The sequence below is a fragment of the Bacidia gigantensis genome (genome assembly GCF_019456465.1).
Source record: "Bacidia gigantensis strain McMullin 20006 chromosome Unknown contig_249, whole genome shotgun sequence".
NCBI lineage: Eukaryota > Fungi > Ascomycota > Lecanoromycetes > Lecanorales > Ramalinaceae > Bacidia > Bacidia gigantensis.
The window spans coordinates 1,252,350-1,259,688 of NW_025408603.1; positions in this window are offsets into that span (position 1 = coordinate 1,252,350).

The following is a 7,339-nucleotide window of genomic DNA, read 5'->3' on the forward strand; positions in this document are numbered from 1 at the left end:
ACTACTTATATTCTAAAAGAACTAACCTGCTACCTTATAGTTAAATTAGTTAATACTATTTACTACTTTAAATACTAAGATTGTAATATATTAAATATTTTTAGGATAAGTACAACTAGATCCACTATAAATAGATAATATTTTTAGTAAAAATACGCAATACATTGACTAACTGCTACTAAAAAGAATAGAACTAAACCTTTAAAGCCTAACCTCTTTTATAAAGAAAAAAACAAACTTAATAACTAGTTATTCTAATTAGATTTCTACTTTAAACTAATATCTAATATTAAGGATAAGATTAAAGTAGCTTTTATAGTAATATATACAAGAAGTAAAGCATTATTATAAATTAATTTAGACTTTAGAAAATATATAAATAGAATTGCTAATATAGAAACCTATAAATAAATTAAAAACTATTTTGAATTTAAGAAACAAATCTAATAAGTATTCGGACCCGCTAACAAAAAATAATATATTAAGTTAGTAATATAATAACTATAATAAACTAAAAAAGCAGTTAATTATATAACTATCATCTAATATTATACTATAATAATAGAATAGAATAATAAAGTATAAATATTTATATTTAAGCGAAGACTAAAAGATAATATATAAAATAAATTTATATATTATAGCGAAGAAATTGAAAATACCGATAATCTTAAAAAAATAGCAATTAAACTTAATAATAAACTATATTAATAATATATAAAACAAAACAAACAATAAAGATAGTATATAAGACAAGTTATTATAGGATATAGTAATAATATAATAAAATACTAAGGATATTATAACTATAAAATAAGATAGCTAAAAAGTACTAATCTATAAAGTAACTTTATAGAGCTAGATATATTAATATTATAATATAATAGTAAAAGCAATTATAGAAAGCCTAACTAAAGAAAGTACTATAGATATAGTAAAATAAAACATATTATATATAATTATTAATCAAAGAACTAAGTATAAAGATAATTAAATATTTTATAAAGACTTCTATTACTATACTTATTATTAATTAATAATAAAAAATCTGAAAACTTAGTAAGCAATATAAACTTAAATATATTATTTTTTATAATAATAGATAATAATACTTAAGAATAAATGCTAATTAAATATGAAAAGTAAAAATAAATTAATATACTAAATAGTAGCTTATAATATATAGGATTATATAAATTTTTTAACATAGAACTTAATAATATAATAGAATAACTTAAATAAAAACAATAAATATATAAATAATATAATTATAAATAAAATTATTTTAAAAACAAATTATAGAATCTTTTTAATAGTTTTAGATAATATAGGAATATAAAACCTAGGGACAGCAATAAATAATTCCTTAAATAGATATTATACTTTTATATTAATTTTAGTTTAAGTACTAGATAAACAATATTATATATATACTAGAAAATAAAATCCTTAAAATAGTAATATAATAAATAATCTATTAGGAACTTTGTAAAAGAACTACTTAAACTAATTATATAATCGATTAATATATATCTTATTTAATTAATAAATATAAAAACAAGTTCTTTCTAAAACATAGAAATAAGTAATATAATTTATATTACTAGTCTTTAATAAAGGAACTAAAGAATAGAATATACCTATTATATATTTTATAAGAAGAAGACTAGCTTTTAATATAGTAATAGAACTTTATATAGCAATACTATAAGAATATATAATATAAAATATATTAAAATAAGAAACTATAATAGGGGATAATATTTAAAGAAACTATTAATAATTTTAGTAAGGCGTAAAATACTAGAGGATATAACCTATATATTATAATAAATATATAGTTTAACAATATACTAATAACTATACTTATAGATATAAGAATAAGAAAAAACTATATTTCGGAATAAAAGGTATAAGAAGTATAAATTAAAACGTAAGCAATAAATAAATTATATATAATTATAATAACTATAGGAAATATAATAAAGACTAACCTAATTATAAAAAAAACTATATAAATAATAATAGCTATTTAATAGTATAATAAGAATATAATATTTAATATATTAGAAATAGCTATTTATAACATTATACTAGGAATACTTTAGTTAAAGAAGTAGAACTTAGTTATCGACTAATTATCTAAAAAACTAAGGTTTAAAGATAAGCTTATTATTAAAGCTTAGAAACTTAAGCAATTTATAATTATAACTCTAGATAAAAAAATTTAATAAAATATTATAAGTACTTATATATCCTAGATCTCGAAAAATAAGCAGCTAAGCAGTATATTAACTTTAGCAAATATAGAAGAAAAGTTAACTAATTATAAAGCTAGAAAAAAAAGTACTAATAAAGCTCTTATATTACTAGAATATAGAAAATAAATATACTTTTTTAAAAAAGAATAAAAAGAAACAACATTACTATTATATTAACTTTAAAATTATTAAATTAAGTTAATCGATAGTAAGTAATTAATATTTAAACTTATATATTAATTATCGGAAATAGAACTTAAAGCTTTAAATAAATATTTAAAAAATAACTTTATAAAAAGATTTATAAAGCTATTATTTTCTTTAGTTAAATACTTAATTCTTTTTGTTTTTAAAAAAAATAGCAAACTATAACTATATATAAACTATAAGAAACTTAATAATATTATAATAAAAAATCAATATTTATTACTAAATGCAAATAAACTAAGAAATTGACTATAAAAAGTAGAATAGTTTTTAAAACTTAATATATATAAAGTATATAATTTAATATAAATAGCTAAAAGCTATAAATAAAAAATAGCTTTTAAAATAAAATATAAATTATATAAATATATAATTATGCCTTTTAAATTAACTAATATACTAGTATTATGCTAGGAACTAGTTAATAATGTTTTAAAAAACTTACTAAACTAGTATATTATTATATACTTAAATAATGTACTAATATTTTTAAAAATAATATAGTAATATATAGAAGATATTAAAAAAACACTTATATATTTAGTAGAAGTAAACTTTAAGTTCAAACTAGAAAAGTATAAATTTTATAAGAAGGAAGTACTTTTCTTAGGATATATTATAAGTACTAAAAGCTTAGTAATAGATTTAGAAAAGATATAAGCAATACTAGATTAGCTAGAACTAATAATAGTTAAAAAATTATAGTTATTATTCGGAGTAATTAACTTTAACTAGAAATTTATATAAAAGTTTTTATAAATTATATTATTTTTAATAAAATTAATAAGAAAAGATATAGAGTATAACTAGATTAAAAAGCAATAATAAGCATTTAACTAACTAAAAAAAGAATATACTAGAATTTTAGTACTATAAATTTTCTAATTAGGAAAAGCAATTTGAATTAAAACTAATATATTAAATATTATAATAAAAGTGTATTTATAATAGAAAATAAACAATAAATAGCACTTTATAGTATATTATTTATATAAAATAACAGATATAAAACAAAACTATAATATCTATAATAAAGAATTAATAGCAATAGTTAATATATTCTAATAATAAAGAATATATATAGAAAAAGTAGAAAATATTAAAGTATTTATAAACTATAAGAACTTAATATATTTTATAATAATAAAGTAACTAAACTAATAATAAACTAAATAGGTAAAACTATTAGTATAATATAAATTCTGAATTAATTATATATTAAAAAAAAATATTATTGCTAATAGACTAAGTAAACAACTAAATCTATACTAATAAAAATATAAATATATAGTAGCAATATTTAGATAAAGCAATAACAAAACACTATATTTAATATAGGTTAATATACTAATAAAGAACAATTTTATTAACTAAGTATAAAAAGTATATTAAAATAACAAAACGGCTTAGAAATAAATTAAAATAAAATAAAAGAAACTACTAGAATATTAACAATAATACTATATATTAAAGGAACTTTTATAGAAGCTAGTATAGAAATATTATAACGATCTAAAATATAAATATTTAAAAACAGTTAAAATATATAAACTTATTAGATAAAATTAGTTTTTATTAAATATAAGAATAGCAATTAATAACTATATTAAGGAATACTTTTTATATAAAAGAAATAAAGCTAAGAACTATAAAAAATATAGTTATTTATAGAAAATATACTTATTAGACTTTCTATAGCAGTATATTACAATAGATTTTATTATAAAGTTATTACTATTATAGGACCTAAGAACTAAAGAAATATATAATACTATAATAGTTATAGTCAACAAATATACTAAATATATTATAATAATACTATTTAATAAAATATATAATATAGTATAATTAATATACATATTTTTAAATAAAGTAATTAAAATTAAAGGATTCTTTAAAAAAAATAATTTTAAATAAAAATAAGCTATTTATATTTTTATTCTAAAAATCTATTATAGTAAAGACTAGAACTAAATTGAAACTTTCTATAACATACTACCTAGGAATAAATAAATAAATAGAAAAAATAAATCGAACATTAAAAATATATTTATAATATTATATAAACTAGAATTAAAACAATTAGGTAAAGTTTTTGCTTATAGTAGAATTAGCACTTAATAACTTAATATTAAATACTATAAAAATAATATTATTTTATATAAATTATAAAAGAAACTTAAATATAAACAATATATTAAGAGAATTACTAAGCTTATAAAAGCTATTAAATATATATTAAAACTTAAATATATATATAAAAATATTATAAACTTTTTAAAAAAAGTATAAATTAAAATAGAAAAACAAGAAAATAAATATAAAATAAATAGACTTTAGCTAAAAAAAAAAAAGATAAAGTATAGTTTTATATAAAGAATCTTAGAACAAAATAACTAAGTAAGAAACTAAACTACTTGCAAGTTAGTTTATTTAAAATTTGAAAATAAAAAAAACTTATTAACTATAAACTAGAACTATTAAATAATACTAAAATATACTTAGTATTCTATATATTATTTTTCAAAAAAGCTAAAAACACTAAATTAATTCCAATATTATTTAGATATAAACCTAAAAAAAATAATATTTTTAAAGTTAAAAAAATACTAGAAAAATAATATAGTTAATACTTTATTAAATAAAAAGATTACCTAGAAAAAGAAAATATATAGAAACTAGAAAAATACTTATTATTTAATTATATAAGGAAGCTTCGACGCTTCCGCTAGTATTAACAATAAAAGCAAATAAGGCTTTTACTTATTTATTAAACTAATTAAAAAAAAAAAGTTAAAATTATTAAAAAAGAAAAGATTATTAATTGCTAGATCTAATCTAAAAGCTAAAATCGACAAATATATATCATTGGATTGCTATTTTCGCTTTTTTTTATAATGCTTATTTTTTTCTATTTTTAAAATATTTTTTATATTTAAATCCTTTAGTTGATTTAGCTTTTTTAGATAAAATTATTTTATTTTATAAATATATAGCAATTTAGAATAAGTAGCTAGCTTTTGCTTATCTAAATTATTAAGAATATTATATTACTTATTTATCTTTTTCTTAGGAAAAGCTAGATTGCATTTTCAATTATATTTATTATACTTAATATAGCGAACTAGCTAATTAGTTTTTATATATTTAGAATTTCAAAAAATATATTTTTTATAATAATATATAATAATATAACGACTATAACGCTTTTTTTTCTTAGAAGTATAATAATAGCGTTAAATACTATTATTAAAGGATTATATAATATAATTAAAAAAATTAATAATTAAGGATAATTATATTTAAAAAAAAGATAATATTATAACTTTATATAATAAATATAACTAAATAAACGCTATAAAATAGAAACTATAACTATACTAGGCTATAAGGAAAAATAACTAAAAAAAAGAAAAAATAGCTAAAGTACTTAAGTACACTTAAATACTAAAAGTACTAAGTAACTTCTAGATTAAGTATACTTAAAGTAATTAAAAGTTAAGTACTATTAAGCTAGTTAAATAAAATTATATATATAAAACCTCTTATTCTCCTTTTTAAATAAATTTCCTTATATTTAATATAAGTTTTATTTTTTACTATAAAATTTAAAATAGTTATAATTTAATTTAATTTTATTATTTTGCTTTTATTTATTTTTTAACTGCTATTTATATTTTAAGAGAACTAACTTGCTAACTTGTAGTTAAATTAGCTAATACTATTTACTAGTTTAAATACTAGGGTCGCAACACTATAAAGTAATAATAATAAAATTCTATTACTAGCTTAGGTAAATAATTAAATCTATATATATTATACTACTAATTCTTATACTTAATATCTTCCTACTTATTTAAAGGAATTAATATCCTAGATATTAAAGTCTTTTATTTCCTTTAATTCCTTTTAAATTATACTTTAATAAGGAATATTATTAAGTCCTTTTTATTTAGCTTAAATATTTTATATACTTATTTATAAATAATATTAACTTCTAACCTTTTAAAGATAGTTTTTTAATTAACTATATTATTTATTTAATTATTATTCTTTATTATAATATATTATATTTAATAAGCTTAGGAACTTTATCTATTTTTACTTAAGTTTATTATTTAGTTACTATTTCTTTTAGATATAGCTATTATTTTTTTTATAGTTTTTTTTAAATATATAAGAACTATCCTTAACTACTTTTTTATTTAGCTACATAGTAATAACTAAAATTAAAAGTGGGAACTAATAATTGTTTAGCCCTTAGTAAATTTTATTTTTATAATATTATTACTTAGACGTTATAATAATAATAATAATCTTAGTTTTAATATTAAAAATCTATTTAGGGGTGAAAACTAGCTTTTAAGGCTTAGGAAAGATAAAAAAAACTAAGATAGAAAACTAGTTCTATTTTAGACAAAAATCCTATTTATATATCTAATAAATATCGCTATATATTAACTTTCTAATCTATATATATTTACTCTTATATAAGAGTAGTTTGCGACATTTGCTAAGCTTTTAATACTATGATTTTTATATAACTAAGAGGGATATAATCTAGATTATAATAACTTTTTAATTACTTTAAATCTTTATTTAATTGAAAATTAATAGTAATCTACTTAAAAACTAGCTTCTAAGGTCTAGAAAAGATAAGATAGAGAATTAGCTTTATCTTAGATAAAAACTTTACTTAAATTTAAATACCTAGTAAAAATCGTTATATATTAACTATCCTATCTAATTATATTTAAATATCTTTTGCTATAAAGAAACGCACTAGATATAAGCCTTAATAAGCAATATATGCAATGTAGTTAATTAATAATAGATTAATTAAAAGCTATATAGGAAGCTATAGTAGAAGT